We start from the raw sequence: 6428 nt of genomic DNA, 5'->3' as shown, positions 1-6428 counted from the left end.
TGATGAAGGGCTTATGCCCGAAATGTCGATTTTCCCGCTCCTCGATGCTGCCTGGCCTGCTGCGCTTTTCCAGCACCACACTCTCGATTAAAGAAGTTGGAAAGTTATGTTGCAGTTGTACAGGATGTTAGTAAGGCTGCACATTGGAGTATTGTGTTCCATCTGGTCTCCATGCCATAGGAAGGATGTTATTAAACTGGGGTCAAGATTAGAGTGGTGCTGGAAAAGCACAGCAGGTCAGGCAGCATCCGAGGAGCAGGAAAATTGATGTTTCGGGCAAATGCCTTTATCAGGAACATTATTAAACTGGAAAGAAAGCAGAAGAAATTTACAAGGATGTTGCCAGGATTCAATGGTCTGGGAGAAGTTTGACGAACTAGGACTCTTTTGTTTAGAGCATAGGAGACTGAGGGGGGATCTTATTGAAGTGTATAAGATCATGAAAGGCATTGATAGGGTGAATGCACTCAGGGTTTCTCCCAGGGTTGAGAGGACAACAGTTTAAGGTTAGAGGGGAAAAGAATAAAAGGGAACCTGAGGGGCAACTTTTTTACACAGAGGGTGGTACACATATGGAATGAGCTGCCAGCGGAAGTGGTTGAGACGGGTATATTAACAACATTTAAAAGGCATTTGGACAAATACATGGATAAGAAAGGATTAGAAGGATATGGGCCAAGTGCAGGGAAATGGGGTTAGTGTGGATGGACATTTTGGTCAGCATGGACCAGATTGGGCCAAACGGCCTGTCTCTCTGCTGTAGGACTCTATGACTGTGAGCCCGGGACTAGTTCCGTCTGGGGATCCACTGCACAGCTATAACCTGTAACTCGGTATGTGCGAGCTATGTGAGTGTTGAAGTGAAAAAAAAAGGCCAAGAAAAGAAAATGGGAGTCACACTGTGGTTAATCACATGATTGGCACTACTAACAAAGGTGTGACTTCAGACACGCTCCTGGCTTCACACATTTTTTTTTTTCTGTACCTCAATCGAGGCTGACATCACTTGGTTTTGGTGCTAACGCTGCTCTTTCCAATATCAGAGTTTCAGCAGGTGAATGGACGCTTCTGTGTCTCCTTTTCTGATAAAGAGTGTGCTGATGATGGAGGGAGAGCAACAGAGTCTGACCAGGCCGATTCTTGGGATGGCAGGACTGACATATGAAGAGACAACGGGTTGGTTAGGACTATTTTCACCGCAGTTTGGAAAAATGAGGAGGGGTCTCATTTGTACCTTTAACATTCTAAAAGGATCATTTCATAGAATTCCTACAGTGTGGAAACAGACCATTCGACCCTGCAGGTCCACACTGACCTCCGAAGAGTAACCCACTCAGGACCCATTAACCTACCCTATTACTCCTACCATACACATTCCTGGACACTATGGGCAATTTTAACACAGCCAATTCGCCTAACCCGCACATCTTTGGATTATGCAAGGAAACCAGAGCACCCAGACACAGGAAAAATGTACAAATTCCACACATACAGTCCTCCAAGGCTGGAATCAAACCCAGCTCCCTGGCATTGTAAGGCAGTGTTGCTAACCACTGAGCCACCATGCTGCCCTTAGACAAGGTAAATGCAGTAAGGATATTCCCAATGACCAGGGAGTCCAGAACTAGAGGCCACAGTCTTTAGGATACAGGATAGGCAATTTAGGATTGAGATGAGAGTGGAGAGCCTGTGAATTCTCAGCCACTGAAAGCAATTGAGGCCAAAGCACTGAATGTTTTCAAGGAGGACTTAGATATAGTTGAGGGAAAAATAGAAATAGGGGACTGAATTGGATGTTGAGAGCGTGTTGCTGGCAAAGCACAGCAGGTCAGGCAGCAACCCAGAAGCAGGAAAATTGATGTTTCGGGCCTGAGCCCTTCATCAGGAATCCGATTTTCCTGCGTGGGTCCGCATCCACGTGGGTCCGCATCCTCGAACACCAACTAGCCACGAAACGACACGACCAGCTATCCCTAGTAGCCACACACGCAGACGACAAGCAACATGAATTTGACTGGGACAACACTACCATTATAGGGCAAGCGAAACAAAGAACAGCCAGGGAATTCCTAGAAGCATGGCACTCATCCACAAACTCCATCAACAAACACATAGAACTGGACCCAATATACCTGCCACTACAGCGGACAGCTGAAACTGACAACCGGAAGCGGCAGGGACAGGCCACTATAAATGCCAGAGGAAACACCACAGAAGCACTTCACAGGAGGCTCCCAAGCACTGAGGATGTCACCTAGACAGGGGACGAAACGTTTGCAACAAAAACTTCCAGCTCGGCGAACAGAACCACAGCAACGAGCACCCGAGCTACAAATCTTCTCACAAACTTTGAACCTCTCCATTTTAGTGATATCCTTCCTATAGCAAGGTAACCAGAACTGTACACAGTACTCCAAATGTGGCTTCACTGGTATCCTGGACAATCTCCTCATGTCATCCCAACTCCGAGACTTAATGGTCTGAGCTATGAAGGCAAGCATGCCAAACACCTGCTTTACCACCCTGTCCACCTGTGATACCACTTTCAAGGAACTATGTACCTGAACCCCTCTCTGTTTTACAACACTGCACAGGGCTCTACCACGGATTGTACAAGGCCTGCCTTTGTGTGTTTTACCAAAATGCAACCCCTCACATTTATCCAAATTAAACTCCACCTGCCACTCCTTGATCATTGGCCCAATTGATCAAGATCCCTTCATATTCTTAGAAAATCTTCTTTGCTGTCGACTAGAAGACCACTTTTACTCAGTACCAGCTATGTTTCCTCCATTCTCATCCAAATCATTTAAATAAACGACAAACAACAGTGGACCCAGCACTGAACTCTGCGGCACACCGCTAGTCACAGGCCTCCAGTCGCAAAAATAAGCCTCCATCACCACCCTATCGCCTACCCGTCAAGCCAATTTTGTAGCCAATTGGCTAGCTCTCCCTGAATCCCACTTTACTAATCAGTCTACCATGTGGAGTCTTGTCAAACAGTTTGATGGTATGAGACAGGAAGTTTCAAAGGTTGGTTGGGATAGACTGGTGGTATGTGGAATGAGCTGCCAGAGGATGTAGATGGGAAAGGGATGACTTGCAAGTGGAAACAGTTCAAAAGTGAGAGAAAGAGAATTTAGAAGCAGTATATTCCTGCTGGAGTGAAGGATAAAGTTGGTAGGAAAAGGAAACAATGATTGAATAGAGATATTGGGGCTCTGGTCAAGAATCGGAAGGAGGGATATGTTAGCTATAGACAACTGGGATTAAGTGAATCTCTTGCAGAGTACTAGGGAGTAGGCGCATTCTTAAAAGGGAACTCAGGAGGGAAAAAAGATGATATGAGATAGTCTTAGCAGGTCAGATTAAGGTTAATCCAAAGAGATTCTATAAGCAACCAGGGACAGAATAGGGCCATTAAAAATCAATGAGGTCATCCATGTGTAGAACCACAGGAGATGGGAGAGATACTAAATGAATATTTTGTGTCAATATTTATTGTGGACAAAGGCATGGAAGATAGGCAACTCGGGGAAATAAATATTGATGTTTAGTGGAAAGGTAGGCATTCTGGGAGAGAAAAAAATTTATTCCTGATGAAGGGCTTTTGCCCGAAACGTCGATTTTGCCTGTCCTCGGATGCTGCCTGAATTGCTGTGCTCTTCCAGCACCACTGATCCAGATTCTGGGAGAGAAGGAAAGGGGTTTGGGAGAGAGTAGGGGAGTGTGGTATTGGAGGTATTGTGACAGAGGGCATGGGGAGGGAGAAGGGGAGCAAGTTGAGGAAGTGAGGAGGAGAAAACAGGGATATAGGGCAGGGAAAGTGAGGGTGGGAGGTAGTGGGAGGGAGGGAGTGTGGGAGAGGTGAGGGTGGGTGGAAGCTGGGGAGAAAAAGGGAGAGTGGAAGGAATTGGGAATGGAAGGGAGCAGGGGTGTGAATGGGGGTTGAGGAAGGGACAGATAGGAGGGCGCTGAGGGAGGAAATGGACAGCAGACAGGTGATGTCTTCATGGCCAGGGACTTGGTTTATGTACTGTCCACAATCCAATCAGGTTTTCTGAGAGTGGAAGAGTAAGCAAGAAGCAGAAGATTGCTGGGATACTCCTTAGTCCAATTACGACACAATGTCAAAGGGAGCCCCAGGACTTGTGTGAGGCATTGAGGAACAATTCCTGGCAAGACTTAAGTCTGAAAAATAAATGTAAAACTTAACACCTGGGCAGACCTTATCTGTCCTGCCAATCACACAAGTATTACAGTGCAGAAGGAAGCCATTCAGCCCATCGCTCCTGAACTGGTTCTAGAAAGGAGCATCATATCCTGGTGCCAATCTTCAGCTTTGTCCTCCAACTGTTAGATGTGTCCGGGAATTTGCTCCATGTGACTTGGGACGGAATTCTATTTTGATGATTCTCCTGGGAGTACCTCGGCATGGTTCCCTGTGTTGGCTCCTTAAAGTCATCGCTTTGTTTACAGGCTGGTTATAATGCGGAAGGAGGCCAATTGGCCCATCTTCTCTGCACCAGCCTTCTCAGCAAGCAACTCACTAGTCTGACTGTCCTGTCCACTCCCGGAAACCTGCACGTTCTATCTTTGCAGATAACAGTCTCATTCTGTCCCACATGCTTTGACTGAACCCGCCTCTTGCGCACACTCAGGCTTTCCAGATCCAAACCATTTGTTGTTTGTAAAAGGGTTTCCTCATGTCACTTTTCATGCCATTTTTTTCTTAAATCTCGTTTTTGAACCTTTCAAAGAGTGGGCACAGTTTCCCCCTGTTTACTCTGTCCAGATCTCTCAAGATATTGGACAAACTTTTCACTCAAGCTTCTCTTCTGTAAGGGAAACAGTCCCGACTTATACAATCTGCAACTGAAGTTCCTGGTCCCTGAAACAATTCTCACCTTGTCCACACTCTCTGCTGTAGGGTCCTCTTTTCTACAGTGTCAAACACAGAAATTCACTCGCTCTATAATGACACTCAGTAGCAGCATGTGTACTATCTACGGGATGCTCTGCAGCAATTCACCCAAGATCCTCAGTTAGCACTTTCCAAAACCACCACCACTTCAATCTGGAAGGACGAGGGCAGCGGATACATGGGAACACCATTAATTACAAGTTCCCCTTCAAGCAACTCACCATCCTGACTTGGAAATATACTACCGTTCCTTCCCTGTCACTGGGTCAAAATCCCAGAATTCCCTCCCTCAGGGTATTGTGGGTCAATTCTACAGCACATGGACTGCAGCGGTTCAAGAAGGCAGCTCACCCATACCTTCTCAAGGGGCAACTAGGGACTGGCAATAAGTGCTGACTCAGCCCAGCAATGCCCAGGGAAACACATGTAACAGAATTAAAGACATTATGAGCTGATATGTTGAAAAGCTGACTGGTTTATCTATACCCCTTTTTGGAATACAGGCTATGATGCAGGCAGGAGGTCAATGATTATTAGGAATCAGCAGGAATGTGGAGCTGTGTCCACAATTAGGTCAGCCATGACTGTTTCAAATGCTGGAGCAGACTTCTTCCACTCCATATGTTTGTGGGTATGTACGTTTGTATATCCTGTGAATGAATGAATAGAGAGAGAAAAGGTGTCCCAATATCTCAACATCCAGATTGTTGTCAAATCTTGCCTAGTTATGTCCTGGTAAAGCTCACGGGGATGTGAAAGGTGTTGTCTAAATGTAAGTTGTTATTCAGGGCATTGGACTACACAACGTTAGCACCTTGTATACCACGTGTTCACAGTATCCTATGGTTCTCTAGATGGGGGCAAGTCAGCGTCACTCCCTGGCAGCTGAATGGGCTGGACTGCTTTTTTAAAGGGTACTAAGGTGTTAAGGGCACACTGTAGGATCGGAGTTAGGGGTGGGTCAGTCAACCTGGTTGGAGTTTGAAACCACAAGGCTGGACTCCTAACTAACTCAGCACCATATGTAATTCAACAGCCCAGTCTGATATTCGTGAGTGCGAGTGCTAGTCTTAGATTGCTTTGAGAACACAGAAATGTTGCAGATGTTAGCTGTGACTCAGTGCTCTTAGGTTGTGTTTTCCAATTCCACTCCAATGATTTGAGCATATAATCTGGGTGGGTCCTCCAGTGCCATACATAGTAGGGCCTCCCTCCCATCCTCCTCCTCTAACCTAACTTTAAAGTTCACAGGTAAGTGACTCAGTGTTCTTGTTTTGGAGACGAAGTGTAGAGTAATGGCAGCGCAGGCAGTGGAATGTTCCTCCTGTCGGATGTTTGAGGTAGGGGTGACCACCGATACGCCTGCCGACTTCATCTGCAGGAAATGCAATCAGATCCTGCTCCTCACAGAACGAGTTAGGGAACTGGAACTGGAGTTGGATGAACTGAGGATTATTCGAGAGGCTGAGAGGGTGATAGATAGAAGCTACAGGGACATAGT

This window comes from Chiloscyllium plagiosum, chromosome 1 (genome assembly GCF_004010195.1).
Source record: "Chiloscyllium plagiosum isolate BGI_BamShark_2017 chromosome 1, ASM401019v2, whole genome shotgun sequence".
Classification (NCBI taxonomy): Eukaryota; Metazoa; Chordata; class Chondrichthyes; order Orectolobiformes; family Hemiscylliidae; genus Chiloscyllium; species Chiloscyllium plagiosum.
This window is presented reverse-complemented; position numbering follows the sequence as displayed.